This window comes from Pipra filicauda, unplaced genomic scaffold, assembly GCF_003945595.2.
Source record: "Pipra filicauda isolate LSUMZ 115617 unplaced genomic scaffold, ASM394559v2 scaffold299_size895176_pilon, whole genome shotgun sequence".
Lineage (NCBI taxonomy): Eukaryota > Metazoa > Chordata > Aves > Passeriformes > Pipridae > Pipra > Pipra filicauda.
In genome coordinates, this window is record NW_024104419.1 from 204,463 (window position 1) to 230,815 (window position 26,353).

A 26,353-nucleotide genomic window follows, 5' to 3' on the forward strand; every position below is an offset into this window, starting at 1 on the left:
TCCTTCTCACCGCTCCGGCTGCTTTCCAGCCCTTTATTTTCCCCCTTTTTTGTAACTGTCTCCAACAGGAAGTTGCACTTGGTTTTTTCACTCTACGTTTCTCTTAAAACTGACATCTTTGCATTGTAATGAAGGAACCCCTGGGTATTAGTGACAAATTAGTCACCAGCTAAAGAATATTTTCTTTTCATTTCTATACCAGGTGGAAGATATTAAAATCTCTAGAGGAATTTCACCTACTCTGCTACAATAAATCATCACATAATTTTCTTTTAAAGTGACTTAATTTTACTACCTTTAAAACTTCATCACGAATAAGGTATCCCACAACCGTATTAATGTAAGATTAAAGTAGTCTCGTGAACACAGTCAGGGTCATTTTGTCATAAATAGCACGTATTTAATTTTACTTTGAGAATTAATGTAGTTTTACTTTCACACTTTAAATGGTATTTCTAAAATATGGAATTATTCCTTTTTTAGAACAAAACCCATGTACCTACCATAGGTAGAAGTCAACAAAAAATATTTTCCCTTCTTTGTTTAATTATCTTAACAGGGAACAGCATTTAAAAAATCTACAGAAGATACCACAGATAGTCCGTAAGAAAAGGTCAAATCTTGCACTGACTATTCTTGTTTGAAGAACTTGTAAAGTAATAGCCAAAATAGAGAAAAAAAAAACCACCAAAAAACCACTTAAGCAGCTCACTGAAGTCACAGGCCCCTCAAATACAGCAAAACATTCAGTGGAGGCAGAGATTTACCTTTTTCATTTTTTTTTCTACAAAGTGGTAATATTTTAATAGTAATATATGATTAAAAAGTTGATACTCAAAATATTAACTTCACATCTATGCAGATTTTGTGTCATTTCAATGGGGCTTTCTACTTTACAAGACAGATAAACCTCCATAGCTTAAAGCTAAATACTACACAAGTGGCTTACAGCTTCTGATTAATTGGCTTCACATACCATTAAGTGCTCTTAGTCATCAATTAAGTTAATTTTCCATATTATAATAGGTCCATTAAGTAACCCAGCAGCAAAAAGGTTCATTTTACAACTGAAAGTAACACCAGGATCAAGACAGAAATTTAAGAGTCCTGCCCCACCAGCAAAAGGAGAGCGGGAGGTTGTCTATCAATAAATACAGCACATGAAGTCTACATCCAACTGGTTCCTCTTCTGTTTGCCAAGGAAAGAGAGGAGCAGAAGATCAATTAAAAAGCAGAAATGTAAAACCAGAACGTTAAACACTACTAGATATTTAAGATCCCACAGTGTTTCTGACAAGCCCAGAGCATCACTCCCCCGCCTCTCCCAGGGGAGTTCCGGCCCCGATAATTACTTTCTGTCTGCTTACAAAGTTCAAGTTCAAAACAATATTCATTTTCCACTTCCTGTCCTAAACCAGGGCACGATGCTTCTGTGCATCGTTAAGCAACCATCCTGCTCCACCACAGAGATGGTTAAACCGCTGTTGTGATTGAATAATCCTGATCTGTGGCAGGGGGGACCGGGGGAAGGAGAAGCACTGGGCTTTAAAACAGAGCGTATCAGGCTTCAGCATCAGTGCATCTGACTTTTAGCAGCACCATCCTTTACTATTTCAATTAGAAATCAAACATTTGTCTCCACACCCCACCCCTAATTTGCAGAGGGGTGCATAAGTGGTGTTTCAAAACTAATATAGCCCAGAAGTTTTGCTGCGTCTCAAATATTTTTCAGAAGACTCAGCTGGCTTCCTTAGTCCCCCTCCCCATCCATTTCTCTTCCCCAAATTATATTCATCTGCTGCAAGGAACGGGAAGGATGGTTGCCAAACAAACAAAATGAAATCACACATAACAGGCTGAATACGCGTTCCTGCAAACCACAACTCAGGAGTTTTCAGGTGAAGAGATTGAGGAGGACAAAGCCATTTTGAGGAGAGACAGCAAAGGTCTGTCCAAGTGGTCACATAGAAGATAATCTTACACTGCCAGGGTTACATGTGGTTACAGCATTGCTGAATGATTATGTATTTTAGGTCAGAGACCTAAGTTTGCCTCTTACTCAGAGATAAATGATTTCATTAAAACCAAGATTCCTCTAAAGTAGATATTTACACAACAGGCTACTATGGCTAAACAGTGACGATCCCCTAATTTTATTTCAATAAATAAAAAGAAAATTGGTGCCTGCCTTATTTTCCCACTGCACACTGAACTCCACCAACACACCCAGGAGTACGAGGTGAGAGGAGATGTGAGACCAAGGACTAAGTCACACCACTGCAAAGGGGTTCCAGTGCAGGACTTACATCCCCTGGCCCTGCAGGGGCTGCAGTACCTCCCTCTCAGGGACCTTCCCACACCATTGGGATTTGTCAGCTTTTTTAACTGCTGCTGAAAACCTTTGCCCGAGTTGCAAACGGGCCTTTGAGCGTGGATAGCACAGAAAGATGTTGACTCCCACTCCCATTTTGCAAGGCTCAGGCACTGAAGAAATCAGTTGGACTGGCACTGGCAGCACATAACCACACTGTGATTTATAAAGAAAACCAAAAAACCAATAAAACTAAAAATGCACTTGTGCAACAAGCACAGAAGATTTAAAACTGCTCCCATTCAATAAGGGTCCAACCCTTATTTGAGTGAAATTATCTGGAACCCATAGTTAAACACAAGGAAGGAGAAGAGCATAAAGGCTGACTTACTCCTAACTATCTCAGTGGAGAGGAGTAGCACTAGCATAGCACTTACAAATGTAAGCTAGCAAAAACCATGGCTTTATATACCCCAACAAAATAAAGTCAGCCTACAAAAAAAAAAAAGGGAAAATTTGGATACAGTGAATAGAACATTCATATGTTTTACTTAAAAACGTGTCATGTTTCAGAAAAAAAAAATGGTGCTTTTTAGTTTGTTAAAGGGTGGAAAAAACAATCTTTTTCAAATAAAAAGTATTGCTCAATTCTAGACAAGATTTTGTGTTGTTTCAGCCACAGTAATGGAGAAAAATAATAAATTTACATCATTTACAAAACTGAAGTACACATTGTCAACATTTACTGAAAGTATTTTGTAAATACATTTTGACTTGACTTAGAATCAAAGAATTGTCAGATAGTTACAAATAAACTGTAAGGATGGTAACTGAGCACAGAAGAGCAGTACCAGGGGGGATCAAAACAGATACAGATCTATATTCAAAACTGATCAAAGTTATTTCCAAGTAGCTGCAGGACAATCACAGGGCAAACAGACGAATGAAATGTGCCATCAAAAGCCACGATTTGCAATAGATGCCAAACTTGTCTTTCAGACACAGCTGATGAGCCTCTCTGCGTGGTGCACAGACAGAGCTGTAAATAACTGGGGCCCCCAGACTGCTTTGCTTACCCAACCTATTTAAAAAACAAAAACATTTCAGATGCCTGCCCCACTTTCCCCTCACTGTTTCTTGTGGGTGCCTGAGTAATCCTAGAGGCATTTCTAGTTTTTAAGGCATTTGCTGAGTTTAAGAAATTCGCCCCACGTCCCCTCGTCTTTGTTTGGAAGTACCAAACTTTCCTGCTCTGGTTGAGTTTCTCCTTGAAGTCTGCCCTTCCCAGCACAGAGAGAGGCATCAACTCTCTGTGGTTTAACCAGTTACTACCTGGGCTGACTAGTATTAAATAACTCTTTTTATTTGGGATTATTTATTTATTTAGCTGGGCTGCTTTCCTTCTCAAAAGCAGGGATGGCAAGTGAGAATTTCTGCAGGACAAGACCGAGCACCTCGAGTCAGGCATCCAACCAAACAGCACGAACTTACCCATTTTCTTAAACCTTTCTGCACACGTAAGAAAGGGCAATTGAATCTGGAACTTCTTTAATTTTGCAACCCAAAAAAACAGGAGCCCACAGCCAGGAGCAGGCAGCAGAGAGAAAACCTGTTTGCAGAGAGACGTGGCTCTGGCCAAGCTTGCAGCTTGTAGTGCTGGTTTATGTAAAAACATTCCCGAAGAAGTCTTATTATTGTTGAAATAATTCAAGACTTCCATTTCCCTGAGTTATTAAGTGGTGCTGCAGCAAAGGCAAGTCGAGGTTCTACCGAGCATCAATTTCCTCTCCAAAAAGCAGAGGGGAGATGAATGACACCAGCATTTCATGCAGCACTCACGCAAAGACACGGACGTGAAGAAATCTCAGGTTCGTAACCAAATACTTTAAACCTTCATTTCCTTAAGAGGAGACCAGCTGGGAATAGGTTAGAAGTGGGCTATCATCAGGGAAGTTTCTAACATCTGAACAACAAACTTCAGTACGTTTCCACCGGTCTCTGTGCATCAATAACAAACCCTTCACCTGCTTTTCAAATCGCCCAAATCATATCCAGGCTCTCCCGGCCTCAATCCTATTTTCGCTCTTTGTATTCGAACCTGGCAGCAACAACAGAAAAAAAACCCCAGCAGTCTTACAAACAACAAAATCCCACACCCCAACGAAACACGCACCCTGCCTCTACCAAATAAATGTCAGTCAACAAATAGGCACAAATTTCACAATGGCTGAGGTCATTCCCTTTAAGTCATTACGGTTTGTGGGTGAGTTTTCCTGGTGGTTTTAACATTGGTTTCTGTGATTGCAGCTATGCTTATTTATGCATTTAAGGCGTATGATCTAATACACTTAGGTTTAACTACTTCATTCTTTTGACATTCTTTCCAAATTATAAAAAGGATTCTTGGTGTTTTCACTGCCTTGGTAAAGAAACAAAATTGCTGTCCACATAATTTCTTAAAAATACAGAACAGAGTAAGTACTTGTTGAAAATAATTCAAAGGAAAAAACCCTACACCAGACATTCCCTCCTCCAAGATAACACTTCTTTTTGTTCTCTTTCTCCCCTTCTGAGGGAGCCTACTATTTTTTTAGAAATAGCTGTTTTGCTGGCTTTTTAAAAATAATATCCAGGCCTTCAGATGGCTTCGGCTACAACTTATAATCAACACAGAAGTTCAGTTTATTTTTTTTAAGCCTTTCTATTTTTACTGTCATGCTTTTAAAAAACTGCACATTTGTGGTACATTTCACTCACATTGTATCTGCCACAGCACTTTGAACTCTACAGTAATGCTCATTTTATTCAACACCTTTTGGTTATTATCTGCCTGACATCCTTGCTTGATAAAAATCATAGAAGTTAATTTTCTATTTTTTTTCTAATAAAAATTCAAATTATCTTCTCCCTCAAAGGCACAAGAAGACCAAAGAGCCCCCACCATCCAAATCAGGCTGGAGAAATTCTCTGACTTGTCAGAAACATTCAGAAGGCTGAAATAAAAATTAAAACTGTGTATAGAGATGTGTGTGTACATCTCTCCCAACACTGCATGCAGTGCGTGGCTATTAGCTCCTATACACAAATCATATTAAAACGTTTCAAGTAACCTTTTCAAACTCGAGACCATGGTTACTTCTGTATTTCCAGTGTCCTTTATATAGTTTTTTTATATCCAAGCACATTTCTAATCAACGGGAGGACGAGAACACCCCACGAGCCTCATGGAGGAAGAAGGGCCCGATCCTGCAGACGAGGTGCCACCTCTCCCATCTCAGCCCAGCATCACCACCAGGTCCAGCTGTTCTGAGGCCAACTCTGACCCAGCCACACCAACAAAACGTTATTTCACTGGCACACAAAATGCTCTCCATTTCCCAAGCCCTCAGACCCTCCCATGCCCCAGTTCTCCACGACACCCCCACTCTTTGCGGGCACCCCGTGGTGTCCCGCGCTCCCCTCCCGCTCCATCCTTTCCAAGCCGCCTTTTCTAATCGAACCCCAACTAAAACAACCCTCTGCAAGTTACAACAAACCTTCCTTAAAAACTCCCCATAAACCTTACCACAACCCTGCAGCAGACTTCTGGCTTTCCACAGAGCCCCTCTACACAAACACGAGGGAAAAATCCCCCAGCCCGGCACTAATGAAGCGTTTCCCGCGCACAGCGGAGGTGACAAACAGAAGGAGAGCAAAGCCAAGATGCCATCTCGACTTCAGGCAAACAACCTCTTCTGACCTCTGGCAGCTCCCACACACTATTAAACAAAAAGTATTCTCTCCATGTTAATGAACCATGTACAATCTAACAGATAACGCTGATGTTAAATAAACATGTTTATTATGTGACTCCCTAATGCCAGGACTTAGGCAGCTGCAGACAAATAATTTTAAATGGGAAGGATTATGCCCATGTAATCTTTCTCATCTCATTTTACACACCTTTGAAATAATTCAAATACATAATTAAAGCCCAAGCAGAAAGACTGAGTGAAAAAAGAGGTTTGGCTATTTTTAATTAAATATTCACTCTGTGACACACTCGCTGGAACCAGCTCTGCAGTGAACACTATTTTGGATCCAATTTTCCTCTCACACCTCTTGCAGCAGTAAATCAAGAACAACTGAACAGCTTGATGAAGAAGGGAACTGGATCAGGTTTTGAACGTCATGATAAAAAAAATATTTTGCACGACAACTGCAGAGTCCTAAATCCTCATTCCCACTTTCTCCTCCCTCCTGCTTCAAACCTCTGGCAGCACCAAAACTACCAAGAAATGGCAGCACCTCCAGGCCCCAAATGATCCAGTCGAGGTGAGCAATTATTTGCATCCTAATTGAGGGGCTTATCCTCACCTGATTAAAACAAGGTGTTTGTTAAACATCATTACTCGAGTTAAGATCTGCAAATAAAGATGGAGTATTGTTTTAAGAATTTGACTGCCACGAACAATTCTTTTGTGATGAGATCTCTTAATGAACAGTCCCAACAAGGATGGTCCTTCTGGCCTTAAAAAAGGAAGGAAAGAGATTTGACAAGTTCTCCCTCTTCATATCAAAGTGAATACTTATATCTTTTTTTTCAAGTACACATACATTAAAAAAAGAAAAATAAACCTTGTACTTTTTACCAAATTAAGCCACTGAAAAGTAAGATGTATTTAAAGCCTGAATGGCTTTACTTTTGTATATGCCATTGTTTATAACTCTTAATATGTTTTCTGTTCCTTCCTGGTATAACTATTTTTCTGTCCCGTGCAGTACAGTGTGAAATTTAATGAAAAGAACTTGATTGTTAGTCCAGGAGACTCCACCATGCACTAATCAAGTTTATATTGCTATTGCTGTGAAAAATACACATGTATAGGGTAACTAACTACACACTGGAAACAGAGAATGAGATTTCCCCACTTGATCTACCAAATGAGCCCTCCACTTACATGATATATTTAAAATATTCATATTAAAACTGCAGCGTTCCATGGCTTATAAAAAGGATTTGAATTTGCAACCTCATTTAACAGTTTGTCCCAAATAAAAGTTACCCTGGCAAGGCAAAATTAACTCAAAAATATTTTCTTAGCATCCTAAGAACTTCTGCTAGTTTTCACGAATTTATAAAAGCATTTTTCACTGCCTAAGTAATCTTAACAATCATTTCCACAGATTAGGTCTAACAACCTGTGAATTTATTGCAGAAGGAATTTACTGCAAGGAATAATTAGTCTTCAGCACTGTTCATGCTTGTTCTCCGGCTGAAGACACCTCAAGACCATCTGGTTACTGCAAAATTTGGCACAGAAGAAACAAATCTTACTGAAGAGAATTATAGCTGATTTCAGAATAGCTGTTTTACTACTGCACATCATAAATAACAGTTGGGAAGACAGCAGAAAATTACCAACGTCTTTAATTGTTTTCTTTGTCAGCAGTGTGTACATACACACACTGACACACAAATACAGCCACCGCGATGCCTTGCAGGCTTGAAGTTAAACATGAAACTAATCTTTGCAGGATTAATACTTAAATTATTACGTTTTCAGGGGGAAAAAAAAAAAAAAAGAGCACATCAGCCAGCTACGCACAACAACACAGCGACACAGGAGACTCTTTAAGTGATACTGAGATCAAGTTCTTTGTGGGAATACCTGAGTTTAATTCCTTCTCGTAATTCAGGGCGTGCCCGCGCACACCATGGAGTCCAAAATGGGGCTTATTGTTGGAGAGGGAATTATCAGCAACATTTTTATTTCTCCCTAATGAAGCTTTCCTAATGAAATCCAAGACTGCCGAGGTTGGGAGACATTTGAAACAGGAGCCCCGTTTCAAACATTTCAGCCAAATGATGGTGATAAGATTAGCGAGTCGTGGGAATCCATGCCTTTATGGAGTATTTTAAAAGAAAATGAGCTGAGGGGAGTGGGCTAAACAAAGCAAAGCAAAACAAATCGATGAGCCTAAAACCAAAAGCGTACACTGCTTGTTATTTAGCCAAATGTTTTGTCCTGTTGGTGGGTGAGCAGAAGAGGTACGAGAATAACGCGGGACAATTTGACTCAACTTCACAATTCAATTTTACACCATGCATTTGGATATTTTTTTTTAATTAAGAATTTTAAGTTAGAATAATTAAATCAACTTATTAGGTGCTGTGCCATTTCAAGTGAATTTTCAAAATATGCTTAAGAAGTTTCTGGAATGTCTCCAAAGCTACGAGCACTGATTATTTTCAAGGTATTTGTACCGCAAGTCTTTCCTACTTGCATGTGTTGCATTTGAGGCCACACAATGCCTTGAATTTCAAAGTAGAAATAAAAATACAGCTTTGTTTAGGAATAGAAACAGTTCATTCATGTAAAAAAGGGTGAGGATAAAGAATTTATCCTGAATGTAGCAACAAATAGCAAAACAATGCAACAGCAAATGTATGAAAGTATCTAAGGAGCATTAGTTTAGACACAGAACCACTAGTTTAAATATATGTCATCTTTTGTGGACCAGATTGCTCTAATACACACAGATGGGGACAGGCAGAAAGAAATTTAGACATGCTTTCTCAATAAACTGGAGGGGGGGGGGAGGTGTAACCTTTCTATGGATGGCATTGCAGAGATAAGAAATTTCAGTAAATTAATGAAGTCCACAAGACAGACTAAACAATAAACCATTCCTGCCACTGCCTTTAACAGCACTCAGGGACATGTGAATTTGATACTGTGCTGCACAAAATTTCTGTTAATATCTGATATAGACCAATAAACTGTTTATTGGTTCACCATATGTATTTTAGCAATCACAACTTCACACAACAGAATATTTCATTATTTGAAATGTCTGCACAACAGTAGCTGTATATCATGAACAATTTCCTTCAGAGGCCATTCACTGGGCTCAAGCACAATTTAATACTCAAAAAAGTTTACTTAAACTGCATAAATCACATACAAGTTTTTCCTCGCAGAAGCAGCCGCGGGAAGCGCAGTAACTCATTCTACTTAAACGCACGCTTCGGCTTTTAAAGTAATTAATAAGCGAGGCTAGGTTTAAGGTAAAAACCAAACGGCACGCGGCGCAGCAATTAACTACCTCTGCTAGTTCTCGGTCGCGACTCCGCACGCAGGACACCCCCGGCGCCGCGCTCCGCCAGAGCCGCTCCGCGCCCGCGGAGCGCCGGAGCCTCCGCCGACCCCCGACGGGCTCCGGGGGCGAACGCCCCGCTCCGCGCACCCCCCGCCACCCGCGGAGGAGGCGTTTTCACACCTCCGGAGCAGCAGCCGCGGAGCAGCGGCAGCGCATCCGCCGGTCCCGCCGCGGGCGCGGTGACACCCCCGGCCCCACTCACCGGCGGAGCCGCGGCGCTGCCCGGGGCGCGCTCTCGCCGCGGAGTGCGCGCTCCCGCCGCGGGCGCAGTGAGCATGTGCGAGGCGAGCGCGCGTGCCCGCGGAGGGGAGCGGAGCGGGGCGGCGGCTCCGCGCCCGCGCTGCGCCCACCCCACCCACCCACCCACCTCCGCACCCGCACCCCCGGTGCCCGCCGCGCCTCCCGCGGGCAGCGCAGCCACGGCCGGGCCGGCGGCACACGCGGTTCTTACGCGGCTCACCCGACCTGTTGATTGCCCGGAACACCCGCTCTCCCACCCCCCCCCCGGCGCTGCCGCCGTCGGGGGGACCGGCCCGGCCCCGCACCTACCGCACGCGTGGGGCCGCGGCGCGCTCCCGGCGCCCCGCAGCGCTGCGCGGGGCCGGCGCGGAGGAGGAGCCTCCCACGGCTCCCCGGGCAGCCCGGCAGCCCCCCGGGGTTGTGGCGGAGCCGCCCGCGCCCCCCGGGCCGGGGGCAGAGCGGAGCCGCCGCGGGCGGGCGGTGGCCGGGGGGCAGCGTTCGCACCGGCGGCAGGTACGCGCTGGGCACGCTCGCCGGAGCTGCGGGTCTGGGGATGTGTGTGTGTGTGTGTCGGTGCTGCCGGCGCACGTCGAGCTGCGAGTCCTTAAAAGAGATTTCGCGGTGTAAAAGTTGGACCCGTGAATGCCATGCGAATACCAGCTCGTCTCTTGGCTCTGCTTCCGTGAAAACAGGCGCTCTCGCTACGGTCGTCGTGTTACGGATCTCTAGTGACAATTTTTAAGTATCGGTTTTAAAAGAAGGGCTCTTGTTGACGTCTGCTTTTCTTACACGGTGCCACAGAGCCATAGGTTCTGCAGAGCTGCAGGAGCAGTTTCACTCCCTCAAGCCACCCCTTTGCACTCACAAACTCAAAGCATCACACAGCTCCTGGCTCCCCGGAGGGTGTAAGCCCCCCGTGTGATCCTGCCTATAACTGATCTCCCCCGGGGAGACAGAGTGGATTTGTGGCCATAAAGAAGTGCTGCCCCATCTCCCATGTCAGCACAAAACCAGAGGCAGTCTCTGGTTTATGAACCTTGAGGGGGACTTCTGCTTCTGCCTCGTGTGCTGGGTGCCTTTTTCAGGTGTGTCAAATGCCTGTCCACACGTCCAAGAGAGGGGCAACAGATGGCTCATGCTGGGGAGATGGGGCTGGGGCCTCCCACCACGTGCACCCTCCAGGCATCCCCTTGTGCTGTGCAACACACACACAGCTTCACCCTGCCCCTGCCAGCCTCAGCCCCACTCAGGCACCACACAGCTGCCCACTCCCCCTGGCATACCTGCTTTCTGGGGATGCAGCCTGGCCACAGCAGCATTGGAGCGTTTCATTTCCACACACTGCTCTTCCTCCTCATTCCCCCCTTCTCACCAGCCTGGGGCAGAGCTCAGCTCTCCAGTTCTGTCTCTCCAGCACTGGGGAAGCATCGGAGGAGACCTGCAAGTCCTCGCCCCGACGCCTTTTATTACACCTAGCCCTTTCCTCAGGAAGGAGATATCCCATGAACCGCAGTGGAAAAGCCAAAGGAGCACAAAGGGTGTTGAGTTCAGGGTTTGAACAAGCTGCAGCCCACTCATGGATTTAACTCAAAATTTTGACAATGGAACAAAAACATCATTGCAACGAGACAGCTGTTTTTACTATCAAAATCTCTCAGATCAGTTTGACTGCAAAGTGTGTTCCTACAATCCAAAGGAGACAAAGCTCCCAGCATCAGTCTGGAGCTGGCAGGCTTCCTAGCATGAGCTACCTCCCGCCAGCCTAGAAAAACCAAAGCTCTTTCAGTTGTTATTCCCCATCAGTTCTCGGCACTAACCCCCTGATTTCCCCACGGATTATCTGCAGTTCTGAGTTTACACTGCTCTCACATTAAACTCTGAGCAATCAGTGGTTGGGGGGACTTCCTTGCTGCCTTTCTCACCTGTAATTGTGGTTCTGGTGAGGAGTCTCAGAAGCACAAGAAAGTCCTTAGATCCATCTTGAAAATAAATCTTTTCCTTTCCCCCCAGCTGCCCTGCCCAAAAGCCTGATTGCCACATTAGCTCCTTTTGAAGCTGGTCTTAACAAGTAAGTTCATATATACTAATCATCTAAAAATGCCTTGCTTGCAAAATTCACCCGACCCTTATTTCACAACATATTTGAATATATGCTTAGTTTTATGCATGTGAATAGTCCTACAACAATCAATACAATTATTTACTTAAGTGCTTAAAGTCAGGCAGGTATTTAAGAATTAGTATTGTTTGTGGTAATGCCACAGCAAGCCAGGCAGGGACCAGGACCTCATTGTTTGTACAGCACCCTGCACACAAAAAGACACTCCTTGTCCCTTTCAGTATAAGTAATTTTTGTGAGTTGTGAGTAAGCTGTGAATTGGTGCCAGAAACACCTTTCTTGAGCTGGTAAGTAAACACTATTTGTCTACGCTAATATCCTTTTTATTTACTGAAAACATTGTATGCAATATTTAGAAAAGCAGATAAGGGCGTAGTGGGGAAAGGGTGCAAAGAGGAAGGTAAAGGATATGTTTTCAATTAGGAATTTTAAGTATTTTCATCATTGTTAGTATTCAGCAAAATACCTGCAGATCTTAAAAGCCATTTAGAAAGGCGAGGTAAGAAAATGGTTTCTGCCTCACTGGTGAGATTATGTGTTGGGGTGCACGGGGTACAGGCTGCAAGATGAGAGAGTAAGAGCAAGTCCTGGTAGTTGCCTTGATAAAAGTCTATTTCATCAAGCTGGGGCATCAGCAGGCATATAATGCCAGGGATTTCTCACAGCAGTGGAATTTTTTTGGTCCAAAACCAAGGCAGATTTAGAAGGGGGTTTGCTTGACTTGTTCCTCTGTGTTTATTCCCATACTAAGAGAATAAATGGGAATGGTGCAGAAAGCTCTACATGTTCACCAAATGGAAGTGCTCCAAATCACGGGGCTGGATGACAGTGTCCTGGGCAGATTTAGGAGCTAATGGTTCTCTTGGGCAGCCCTGGGGTCCTGAGCAGCCAGCCTACACCTTTTCCTTAGGGCACATGGGGAACAACCTTCTGCCAGAGCATGGGATCCAGAGACCTTATCCCATGGTGTGGGAGAGCCTACAGCCACACAGCCTCTCTGAGGAGGAGGTGAGAGGCTAGACCCCAAATTTTAGTTACTATGGAAAGTGTATTTCTCTTGAGGAAGTATTACCAGTATTCTGCTGTTGACCTCGTCATCAAAATGAACAGAGCTGCATCAGTACAAACAACTGGTTTCTCTTTTAAAAACAAGAAATGAGCCAATACTGAGCTTCACCATCCACCCTGACAGTTGAGATGTGATGCCACCGTCTGGCCCAAACCAAGGTGAGAAGTTCTCAAAAAGGGCATAGAGGATTTATTAGGGTACTGAATATGGTTAACCCCAAGCATCGGAACACCCTGAGTCAGAAATCGCTTTACAAAGTGTAAGAATTTAAAGGCAATGCATTTCGGGCTCTTACTAATTGTTCTCTGGCCCTTGGGTTCATGTTTTCAATTTCTCTTTGCAACCACAATGCTGAGTAACTTACTTGTCTTCTAAAATTATAACAGAAAATCTCACATTTTCATGTTTTCACATGATGCCAGAGCTCAGGCTTTGTGGGGAAAAAAAACAAAAACAAACCCCAAACACCCCAACCCTCACATTTTAGAAGACTTTCAACAAAATTGCGAAAGTTGGCAACCATAGTATTTCCTAACACATTATTTTGTGGACTGCAGTGAAATTTCATTCTCAGGGCTAATGGTTGCTTCCTCTCTGGTAAATGCCCAGAATTGCTGCTGCTGTTATTGTTAGAACATCATTAATTTATGCAGTGTTTTAAAACAGAGGAGAGGTACTCTGTCCTCAAGTAATTAGAGGATAAATAACACAAGCTAGAGACTACTTTTAATTTCTCTGCTGTACAGCTAAACAGAATTACTGAAAAATGAGCAATTTGGTGTATGAGTGCTCAGGCCTGCAAGGTAGTAAGAGTCTGATTCTGGAAAGACTTTAAACTTGTGTTTAATTTGAATACCACCAGACTGCCCTCAGTGCAGTAAAGCACTTACTACAGGACTGGCTGTGCCATCCGAGGGGGCTTAATGGTGCTGTACTTGGTTGCACTTTTGGTGCCAAAAGGCTCAGCACCTTGTAGGATGGATTCTTCTGGGGACATCAAGAGCCGTGTTGGGATCCAAGTGCTAACATCCCACATTCAGCATTCAGAACCAGAGCCATCAATTTTAAGATGGTTCTTCTCACTTCTGGGAACTCCTCCTTCACAAAGTCACAACCAGGGCATAAACACATTTTATCTCAGCCTTTAGCACTGGTGATAAGCCAATGTGTGTTGTTTAGCCCATTTCATCAACATTCAGAACATTTGTAACTGATAAACAAAGTGCATGTTAGCTATTAAAGCTCAAAATTAGGCAGGCAGTAAAAAGTAATCTGAGAGGACGACTGTAGCTACTGATACTATTGAAGCTGGTCTTAAAACATATGGTTTCCAATCGCTGACACAATGCACAAAAATAAAACCCTGCAACTGAGGAGCGCCTGATCTATTCACCACTAAATGATCAAATATGCCTGTTTGTTTTTTGGTTTTAAGTCCCCTTCCTCCTTCTGGTTTTCAGAAGTAGAAGCTTGCTATTTAATATGAACCGAAGATTTGGCCCTTTGTACCCGCTGCAGACGGGCTTCATTAATCAATTCCACTACTGGCCTGAAATGAAAAAAACCCAGAATTTTGGACTTTTTTTTTTACTTTTTTTTTTTTTTTTTTAAATACCCTCCCACTATTTTGCTTGGAATTTCTCCTGTAGAAACAAAAGATCCCTCTACTCCATCCTTCCTGCTTCCTCGTGTTGTAGCAGAAAAATATTTAGTACTGTGAAGACAATGAAATTTCACAAATAACACAGCCATGTATAGATATTCTGTGATTTGTTGCAGGCTGGGATCTTGCCATTCTTACTGCAGCCATCTCTGACAATAGGAATAAACCGATTTTCACCTGTGAGCACAGCTGCATGACAATTAGTTTGCATGGAAAAGTGTTGAAATGAAACATTCATTAATATGAAAAGTAAGTTTTGTGACCATTTTGATCTTTTTTTTAAGAGTTGTTTTTTTTTTTTTCCAAGACCTCTATTAGTGACATAATGGGAGAGCAAAATTCTTGTGTTGTGCTGCCTTTCTTAGCTTTGCATGAAGCATTAAATGCAAATACATGGGTCCTGCTGACTCACTTCAGCACATGCAGTCATGAACCCAGCTCTGGATGTGGGAATGGCCATGGCTCTGCTGGTGGAAGGAATGATGGTCTGCAGGAGAGATTTGAAAACCTGACACTGAGTAAGAACAGTATTTTAAAGTTTGATGTTATTTCAATTACCAGCAATGAAAAAAAAAAATCACTGAGAAGAATTCAGACATTGATCCATCTGGAGAGGAGGTGCAGGATTGTGGGGTTTTTTTACACTACAGCAGAACTGGGAAATGGCCAGTTTTCAGTTCTAATCAATATGTGCATTGTAAGTCAGATTAAGAAAACTTGTATTAATTTTTAATAAAAGCACATTCCCTTTGAAAATACTGTGTATTTGTGGTCCAAAAGGAAGACACATGGCCCACTCATGTGGCTGTGAAGGAAAACGGAAGGGATTTGTACAGTTATTTTCTCATGGGTACTTGGCTTTTTTCTTTCTTTTTTTTTACACTTCAGGTGAAACATTTTATAGATATCAGCTTCCTCCTCAGGGAAGACTTATGAATTCCATAGACTGGCAAACCTACTCATGAATTACAGCTTTTGGCTGTGTTTCATTATGACTGGAGCAGTGTGCATGAGGTAAAATGTAATTCAGGGCCATCACTGAAGTTGCTTCTGACCCATATAAAGTTGCATCTGTCTCCAGGTAGTTGATGTTGTAGCAAGCCAAAAAAAGCTGGATTTTGGGTGGGCTCCAAATTAGGCACCGGTTGGGCTTTGATACAAGAGCATCAAAGTGCCTTGGCTGGGGCAGCAGCAGCAGCACTGCTGGTACAGAGAGCCTGACTAGTCTTCCAGAAATCTTCCATTTAATTTATCCTGTAGAATTGCAAATATTTGGGAAGTTCATTCACACATGAATCAAAAGCCATCCTTCTTCCAGCTTTACATTGCAGTATTTTGACTGCAAGGAGGAGTTTGATTTTAGGAATCTGAACACAAGCACTCCACAACTCCTTTTTAGTGTGCCTGTCCTGGTGGGAATGAGTCTCATTATTATGTACATTAAAATTGATAATCAAAGACAAATGCTTCAGCCTGTTATTTTAAACTTGGAGAATGTTTACCTAAGTTCCATCTACTTTCTTTCAAGAATTCTCATCTGGCTTTCTAAACTGTTTCCCTACCTTTAGAGAAGGTTTCTTTAAGTCACATTATACTTGATGGAAAAGTAGGGACAAATTCAGTTGTACTTTGAATGTAATTTAACTGCACCACAGAAACAGGCTTTCAAACCTTTCATCGGGCTGATTTACGAGCGGAACTAAGGTTTGCTCAGTACAACATTTTCACAGTAAGGGTTACATTCCCACAAAAGGGAATGCTGTCAGGTAGAATGACCATGAGTCAATTCTGCCAAACTAATCGCTCTGTTCAGATAAGTCGATCTGCCTGCCGCAAAACTTTAATTAGGAAATTTAACGTAGTATTTTAAAAATTGCTCCAAACCGTGGCTGTTAAGTGTTTCAAAACAACCCAAGAACACAATAGTTGCATAAGAGCACTTTGCCAGCTTCCCATCATTAGTAGTTGTTGGACTTTTAAATTTGTTTTACAAACTAATGGAAGGGCAGAACATTAGATGCTGAAGAACTGGAAAGTACCAAAGGAGATGTTTTTATGTCTTTTACTGCATGTAATAATTGCATGGGATTACAAGCTGTAAAGGTTCACCCCAAGTTAAAAGAATAAATGTTCTTTCCTAACTCCTACGCAAACATGGTGAAATTCAAGAAAATCATATCTAGTCAGGTAGTACTAGGAAGTCTAATAGTCTATTCTCAATTTTTTGGTCAAGAACACAGTAATTCCCTTTGTGTTTATTATGACAGAGATCATTTGCATCTTGCAAATCCATATTACAGGCAGGAATAAGCCACATCCTCAGTCTGTGAGGCTGAGGGCTCTGTGCACCTTTCCAATAACTCATTGGTCACCCTTTAGAAGTGTAAAGCAAGGAAATCAATATGATTTATAGTTTAGGGAGCAATTCTCTGCAGATCAATTTACCTAGGATAATTCTTTTAAAAACTGACTCTGGTAAAATGTTTCCTTTTCTTTCTGTGCTCAAGAAGATAATTAGACTAAACTGTTCCCTTATGCTCCAAAAATGTGACTGCATGATCTAATTCTTTTACTTTGTTTTTGTTTAAGCCTACATGCACCTTCTGCCCCTGTGCATTAGTGCTTGGGCTGGAGGCAGCGCTTCGTGTCCTTCTTTGGCAGATAGAAGGGACAAGAAGATCCCTGCCCTACATGGCACAGCTCAGTGCTGACCCAGGAGATTCACTCCTCTGCCAGGCTATGAGCAGAATAACTTGGGGCTTTCGAAAAAAAAGTTATTCCTAATTGTGGGAGGTATCATGGTAAGATCTCCATCTGGCTTGCGGCAATTCGAGTACTTCTACTGCCTTGTTTATACCATTTTAAATATCTAATGAATACAATATGCTGCCCCCAAAATAATATTGCATATAAGGCCTGTAAATTTAGAGTTGGAAGTTTCATAAAAGAACTCGGCACATTACCTCTCTGTAAATGTTAACTGAGTGTTCCTTATAATGCTCTTCCAAGCTTCCATTGCACCCAACGAGAAGACAGGGAAGTACAGGTTGCCAGGATCCTGAGGAGCCAATCTAGTGGTCAAGCTTCCTCCTGTTCCACTGTAGTTTGTAGGTGGTTTTCCACCTCTAATGACTTTTCCTTTAAAGCTTATGCTTTTCAGGGAGCAGCAAATGCCAATAGATTCCTATGGGAAGGTGACCCAAGTGCGATTCCAGCACAGGCAGTGATGGATGCTGACAATGAGGCTTCTTGAGAGCCCCAGACTTGAGGGGAAATGAACCAGGTCCAGGGCCCATCCCAGAAGCCCACTCAAGTGGGGGGAGTAGGAGGAAAAGAGAAGACCAGAGATGAACCCCCCACAGCACAGGACCAAGGTTCACCCAGGATGAAGGCTGGAAATACAAGCCCAGGTTGGGGTTAGGTGCTCTGAGGCTGAGCTTAAATAGAGCTCCTGGGCCATGGGGAGGGGCTGTGGGTGGGGGTCCCAGGTGAGGCAATTAATGCCTCTTAATACATTCAGGATGGTGACAGTATCTGGAAATAGCCATGTTCCAAATCCATCCATTTGTTTGCTTGAGTTTGGTGCAGGGCACGAGCAAACAAGCCGGGATAAACGGGGCACCAGCTGACACCTTGGGCTTGAGCCCAGTCCTGCAGAGGAAAGTGGTTGTGCAACTGCAGCCTTGGGGCGAGCAGAGCTGGAGGTCAGGTGTGTGGAGGTGGCTGGAGATGGGTTTGGTGCCCAGCAAAGTGCCCCACGGGGACCTGTGTGATGGCACAGCAGGTCCTGGGTGTCTGCTGGTCACCAGCCATTCACTGCTCCACTGGGGTTTATTATTTACATGGATCTCCCGCCTCTTGGCCTGGATCAAACTGGCTCTAAGGGTTGTGCCCATGGCTGGGGCTGTGCCCAGCAGGGGTAGGAATATGGAAGGCCCAGATGGAGGAAGCTGTTCCATGAAGTTTTTGAGCCCCTTTCTGCTGCCCAGCCTTTGACAAAACACAACACTTTGTGTTTCGACACAACAGGTTGATGTCCCTTTAGAGCCCTGAATGAGATGGATCATTTTGCTGATAAGGTGTTGTGAGGTATCCAAATTGCTCCCTTAGAACGTGTTCATAGAAAATAATAGATATTTATATATGTTTCCAGTCACTTCCTTTTTTTGCCTTCGTGAACTGATGAAAAATAATCCCTTGGTTTGGGAGAAAATGGCTTTGCCATCAGACATCGTGAGCTTCTCTTCAGTCATTCCAAACACTGCCCGTTTTAACACGAACTTCCAGCGGCGCCGTATGCCAGCACAATGCAGATCAGAAATACTGAGTGCATTACAAGTAGCAGGTTACACTTCAAAACACTTGGTTCACAGTGTTTGAGACCATTAATCATTTTTATTATTCTAAAGGACTGAAAGGGCTTAGAAACCCTGCCTAGGAAGCGGTATAGATTCTGAACAGCTGCACTCCAACTCCTGCTCACATTAGGTTTTGGACAGCCCATTGATTTTCAGTAAATGTTCTTGGCGGCCAGGAAGTGCTGAAGCTGGCAAACTTTCTCTCACAAACTTTTTCTTTTTTTTTTTTTTTTTTTGCTCCTGAAATGAAAAACATGCTGGTTATTCTGATTTAGATCATCAGTATGGCCCTGATTTACCACTACATCACACCCTCATAAAACTGGGGTATCAAGGGACTTTAGTTACAGGCCAGACAAAATCAAATTCACTGCAGGGAGTGTATATACTATTTTTGAAAGATTTTTTTTTTTGAGTCTATGTTAATAGGCACCATGTATATAAAGTTTTGTGTGTGCCTTTTCTTTGTTGTTATGACAGTTTTTAAGCAGGAAAGGCACTCAATAGAATTTGTCTGTATGTGAATTCAGATTTTCAGAGTAGACTGGAAAATGTTGCACTTAGAGAAAGAGAAGCACACCCACAAACTAACGACAAAGGTATTGTCATTAACCCTGCAATTGTGTCTCTACTAAAATGACATTTGATGTCTATTTATATTTTTGCATACTTCATTCTGCAGATGAATATACCAGCTGCTCTACAGAGAGATGACAGGATACTTTATCCCAGGTTTCCTTCCTGGAAGTTACACTTTATTACTTGTAAACTGGAAAATACAACCTTCATTGTTCCCAAACCCATGGAACTGCTTAGGAAGAGAGGCACCTAGAACTAGGTTACATTTTTAAGAGAAAACAGGGCTCTGGTTTGGATTTGAATGTTGGACTGAAATGCATAAGAAAATCTCAATTCAATAATAATAATAAAAAAAGACTGTATCTGAAAATGGCATTCTAATTAAATCTTATCAAGATTAAAAGAGAGAAAGGGGGTAAATAAATACAATTTACATCCCCTAGGCAAAGCAATATCACTCTTTCAGGGTTTTTTTACATTTTTCTTTCTCTTTTCATGCTTCTTACAAGCTCTATTGTTTTTTTGTAGAGAGGGAGAAAGTTAAGAAATTGGAAACCCTCCTGCCCTGCCAGCAGAGGTGGAAAACAAAAATATTCAACTGCCAAAACCTGAAATTATGTTCTGAACGGATGCAGTATAAAGCAGTAATATTTTGATATTTTTCGGTTGGACCATTCAAAATGGAAATAGAATTATATCATATTTGAAAATAGTTCTGGAAAACAGAAGAGCGGGGGTGTTTGTAATTGGATTTTTCTTGAAAAAGTTTCTTTTGAAGAGTCCTTTTTTTAATCAAAAAAAGTAGAAGTACTATAGATCGGTTAGCAGGGAGTGTTGCAGGCAGAGAAATAGAAACAATTTCTGTATTTTACATTTCCAGTCCTGTAGAAATCTTCATGTGGCAAAGCCTGGGGGAAAGGAAATTCAAATAGAGCATCTCATGTGATTGGTTAAATATTCAATATAAACCCCCCCCCTTGCTTGGTAAAAATACATTTACTGTTTGTGGGTTTTTGTTTCTTAAGTCAGGCCATTACACACAAATCTCTTCTCTTTCTTTTCTTTTTAATATTTTGGTTTTTTGATACAGTAAGTTTTCATTGCTTTCATGGGCTCAAACGCGCTCACGCTGAATGAAACAAGATCTCTCGAACCTCGTAACTTTTAGAATCTCCTCGTGGTTCTTGTGTGTGTCTCGCTGGTCTGGGTGTGGAGCCCAGCACTGATTTAGTGCACACAGGGGTGGCACAGCTGCCAGGGGGATCAGGCAGAGCCCACTCGGGCTTATTTATAGAGACCCACACGCTCTTCATCTCCCATTGGTATTTTTATTTCAGTAGCATTTGAGATCCCCTCCCTCCTGCACTTTCACACGAGAAAATAGTGCCCCTCCCGAGGAGCTGAGCTTTGAACAGCAGACTTTTAACAGAAGAGGGATGAGGGGAGAGAAGGGCTCCCACATTCTGTCAGCTCAGCTCCAGGTTCCCAACGGGAGAGCTGGGATACAGAGCCCTGCCCCTTTCCAACTGCGGCGTTTGTGTTTTGGTTGTTTTTTTTTTTTGCTAAGACAGTCATGCTTTGGGATTGCACAGAAAACCAATTTGCTGCACAGTGCCACTTAGAAAGTGAACTCGTGTCTTGACAATTTTCCGCCAGAGCCCATCCAACTTCCCAAAGTGCTTTCTTTTGTTGCTTTTGGGATGAACTTGACTTTCATCGCAGAGAGCCCTCTCCTTTGTTTTCAAAGGCTTTTCCTGCCAAGCAAAGTAACTGTATTTCTCAAGCACAGTCCTCTGAAGGCACTGAAGCATGTTGAATACAGAAGAGTAATTTGTTCCCTCGGGCTGTATATGTCTTGTATTAAAAATTACAAGATGTGAATCTGTGGCTGTGCTGGGAGCACACACTGGATTTGTTGTATGGTGAGAAGAGAACAGGTTATGGCTAATCTTGTTCATTCAATGAAGATAAGAGAGGCACTGCCCTTTCTGCTTTTTTGTTTTCTTAGGTCTGGATCAAATCCCCATCTGTCCATCAACGTGAACAATTGTGTCTGAGTCAAGAGTGCTTTGATTCAAAATGATATGGTTGGAAACACCCTTTTTACTGAGAAGAAATGAATAAGGAAATGGCCCTCGTGTGTGAGCTTTTGGGGAGAGACTGTCTGCTGAGCTCGCAGGCCAGTCAAAATATGCTCTCCAGCAGGGAAATTAATAAATAGAACAGCTTCAATAGATGGAGATTTAAGGGCAGGAGACTAATGTTGTTCTAAAATTCTTTTGGGTTGGAACTTAAATCCAATCTTAATGAGGTCATAGTAGAAAATTAATTTATTTTCTATCTTCTGAACAATATCTTCTTTGTTAAATCAGAAGATTTGAGAGGTTTTTGGTTTTTTTTAGTAATTATTTTTGTATATGCTTAAAAATGTGTAAAAGCTCTGGCCTCTTTCATTTCCTGGAGACAATCATGTGATAACCTTAAGTGGACCACATGAACGGATTAATCTCATATTCCGAAATGTTATGGAGACTTGAGAAACCTCCATACTTTGGATTTCCTCTGTATGGGATGTCAAGAATGATATGAAAGGAGTGGTTTTGTAGTGAAAATACAAAACTGCTGAGTAACAGCAACATGAGTATACAGAGACCTGCCTTGGAGAAATCTCCAGTGGAAGTGGTGGAAACTCCATCATTCAAAACATCCAAGTCTTATGACTGTTGAGAGTCTCACAATACTGTGTGTTTTTCTTAAATCTCCAACTTCTGGAATCAATGAATTTGTCAGTATTTCCATGTACTTTACATAAACAAGCCCAGAGATGAACTTGTAGCGTTGCTACTTGTGGACAAAAGCTCAGAAGTGAGACTCTGAAAGATTCAAATACCAAAATACAACAAAGTGAAAGTTCTTGGTTTTGTGGATCTGGAAGATATTTATGTTTTGAACCTGCAAGTTTGTCCACAGCTCAGCAAATAACAGCCGTGGCCTGTGAAGTGTCCACAATAAAGCAGTGTCAGTGGGAAGATGTGGTGTGGGCCCCTGGGATATACTGGCATCCTGCAAGGATTCCCTGCTCATCCTTTGCCTGTGGCCCTTTGGAAACATGGAGGTGTTGGATGTGTGTTTTACAGAGCTGGTGTGAGGAGGTACAATGTGAAGGCTGATGAATACAGAACTGCTGGGATCCACGTCTGGGGCTTGAATTTGGGTCTGTCCTGACCAGGATATAAATGTCACTATGTATCTAAATCACCGGTTTTATGAGCGTTTTCCATGTTCTGTTGCCTACATGAAGTGGGAAAGTTCTCGTCAAAAAATGCATTTATTTAAGAGCAGAGGACTTGGCAATACACCCTCAAGGAGAGGATAACTCTGTGGTGGCAGAGTCACGACTGACCCAGGGGAAGAGCAAAGGCAGCTGATGGAAACCGGAGCCTCTTGAAAGAGATGATGTCTGATGGCTCCTCACCATGTGCAGGCAGGTAACACTTCATCACATGAGTGAGTCTCATCTGGATTTTGGAAAGAAATGAATGTAAGGCAAGGCAGATATTTCAGGTGAGACTGACTTGATGGAAGTGATGGTGTATTAATGATGAGATTGCTCTGCTGTGGTCAGGAAACTGTTTCTCTGTTCCTGAGATCCAGATAAATCTCAGCGTGTCACATTGCTGCAGACCCAACCACCACAGATAACATCCAGCACAGTGTAATGCTGTTCCTACAAGGGCTTTCCAACTGGCTGCAGAGATGCCTGGAGCTCGTTTACACACACCCTTCTGCAAAATCCACCCAGGATTTTGTGCCAGCAACCGCATGGCCAGGGCACCATTAACTCTCTGCTGGCTCTGGGAAGCACCACCTTTGAACTGAGAGAGAAGGGTGGGTCCTGCTGGAGCATTTCGTTAAAATTAAAATGCACTTACAAGTAGATTCCTAAAATTTCACCTCCCAAAGGGGCTGAGCTAGTCCTGCTGGGATATGAAGAAGTGATTCCCAACAGTATTTTTAACTTGCTGCTTAGCTCCTTAAGCCTCACATGGCAACTGCTGCCTGCACTCAATGGAAAAGAGTATTCTTTACATGCAGACACAGTTTAATGTCTTTGCCAAAGTTTTTTCACCTCCTCTGCTACCCTGAGCCATCACCTGCTAGTGCTTGTGGCGTGCAAATTGGAGAGTTTTCTTTATGAGTTGCACATAAAATCCACACCTCTGGTCATGCATGAGAAACTGCTGAAAGAGCCCGATACAGCCCTGAACGTGTTCCCTGTTTTATGGACAAGACCTTAAGGTTGTTTGCTTTTCAGAACTGCACCATGTGTCATGCCTGACCCTGCTGGCACTCACAGATACCAAATGACACACTCTTGGCAGGGGACCCAGCTGGCTAATTTTGCATGCAGTTTACCTACAGACTGGCTTTAAAAGGAGCCCAATTAAATGATCCAAGGGGTCAGAAGAAAAATGAAGGCATTACTAGAGGAGTGAAACCTTTTCTACCTCCTGAGGCAAAACCAACTATTTTCACAGTGTTCAGGGCAAAAAACAAAGCAGAGCAGATGTTTTCTCTTTAAAAAGAAGCATATTTTGCTCCTTGTTGGTCTCAATCATCATCACACTTGCCATTAATTTTTGGCATTATGAAAGAGGGATTACTGTGCTATTTAAACATTATTTTAATACTGATCTTTTTCTCATTCAATAACTGTCAGCTTCCATGGGGTTATTTTTATAGAAGCACTAGTTTAGGTGAGAAAAGACAACAGAATCTGTCTCTCGGTTGTTGATAATTTTTCTAGCAGGGCTGGTATAACCCTAATGTCATTTGTGGAACAGAACAGGCTTCCCAAATTACTCTGTCTCCTAGCTAAACAGACATTTCCAAGTCAAAGTTATCTGCCTAACAAAAGAAAGAAAAAAGCTAAGAATATTTGTTGCAACTTTTGGCAAATCTGAGGGACCTTCTTGAGTTTTTTAGCAGACCCACCAAGGGGCTTTGAATGGGCTGCTGCCAGGCACACAGTGCTGAAAGCAGTGCCAGTGCCCCACAGTTTGCAAATGCCTGGGCACAGTCTGTGGTCTCAGCTCTGCGGGCCAGGGGTCGTCAGGCAGGGCAGGAGCAGCACACAGATGTTTCCAACCTTAAAGCATTTGCCATCTCAATTCTGCTCCGTGGCAGTGATGAGTTTTCTCTGGAGGTATGCCCAGTCCTTTTGGGGGAATATACCTCTTGCAAAATAGGACATGAACTTGAGTTTCCTTGATTAAATCTTGTGGTATGCACACTTTGAGGGTTGCCCAGCAAATGCCTTCTGCATTTGACAGCACGGATCCAAAGATAGCTCACACCGCTGCTGTCTGGGCAAACTGTTTTTCCTTCTGCCGCCCATAAAATAGCTGGAAAAACTTCTTGGGGGAGAAAAATTTCTGGAAACTCTAAAGCGAGCTGAATTCCCCAAGTCATTACACTTGCTTAGTGTCTTTCACAACACTGCTAAGCTCTAGGTAATGGTATGCATAACCCCGAAAAGCAGAAACAGAAAGACAGGAAATTATGGCTGAACTGGTGTTTTTCTTAGGGCGTTTGTGCTCACTGTTGGAGCAGTCAGTGCCAGGTATTGTGAAACACAGTGAGAAGCCCCTTTTCAGCTAAGTTTCTGTTTAAAATTCAGACAGATTATAGTGAGATATGAAAATCTCCAGAAGAGGTAAAGGCAGGAAGCTGCTTCAAGAAGTGTCACTTGCCTCTCTGGGAGTCTCGGGTACACCCAGGTCATGGTCCCTGTGAGTCTGACAGTGCTGCCAATCCCACAGCTCCAGCATCACAGGGAAGTTCCCTCACTGGTGTGAGGAAAGGTCAGTTGATGCTTAAAGCAATCATGATGTGCTCGTTGAGCTTTTAAGGGTTTAGATTGTCCTCATAACTGTGATTTTCACTGTACTTCATATATTTAAAATGAAGTCACATCTCGTTATCTAGAGACACACCACTGGGGCTGGTGCTTTAAAGAGGACTCCAAACACAGCAGTGTTTGGGCAAAAACTTTGCATATTCCAGTGGGTGCTTCTCTGGTTGTCTCTGTCTTATGGGCCCCCCTTAAAAAATGCCCAGTGTGTGTGGCAATTCTCTAAAATGCCAGTCTAATTGACAAGCCTTGTTACCATGAGGATGTGACTGTCCTGTTCCAGGACACCCAGAAGGTCTGATGAACCTCTTACTTGTGCTGGTGCCTGATGCACAAGAGAGCAGAGTTTAAAACAGCCTGAGTCAGCCTGAGTCACCTGCCAACAACTTTCCTGGGGGACATAAAGCACAGTAGAGCAATATTTGTTGAAAGCTGTATTAAGGACTTTGTGAGCTCTGCTCTTCCCCAGCCTGGTTTCTCCCCACAGCCTCTTCCCACCTGCAGTCTGTGCAACTGGGCAGCCAAAGCCCTGCTTTCTGCAGGTTATTCAGGACAGGGAACACCTATTGCTTTGGATAGCAAGGAGGAGAGAAGGAGCAGCAGCAGGAGCAGCCCTTAAACCTTCAGAAGGGGTGAATAAATCAAGTACAGTTGTTGGGCAGTCACAGGAGAGGAGTAGAATCAAGGACAGCAAATCTCTCCCAGGTACATTTTGACAATCACAAGCTTGTACCCTTAAACACTCCCCAGTTAAAAGTGGCCTCTTCCAAATTTTGGCAGAGAAATGATGGAGTCTCACTGTACCATTTGGCTCCAATGGTTTTTCAAGGCCTTGGTATATCAGCTCAATATTTTTGTTAGAAAACAGAAGAGTCTTATGTGGCCTGAGGAGCTGTGCAGACAAATACCTGAGCTGAGTTTCACGTGTGCCATAAGGAACGGATCAAGCCTCGCTCA

At 42.9% G+C, this 26,353-nt stretch overlaps 1 protein-coding gene across 2 annotated transcripts in view; it reads right to left on the bottom strand.

The window, feature by feature from the left end:
- Window positions 1-10,098, bottom strand: part of EYA2 (EYA transcriptional coactivator and phosphatase 2) — an 81,539-nt gene extending 71,441 nt beyond the window's left edge. Inside the window, exon 1 of one of the 2 annotated variants that reach the window (XM_039383069.1) lies at window positions 10,004-10,098. The gene's annotated coding sequence lies outside the window, so the exon portion shown is untranslated. Of the gene's footprint in view, window positions 1-9,400; window positions 9,616-10,003 lie in introns of those variants that run through there. The other variant, XM_027745944.2, reaches the window with a different exon arrangement.
- Between the last annotated feature and the right edge of the window lie 16,255 nt (window positions 10,099-26,353).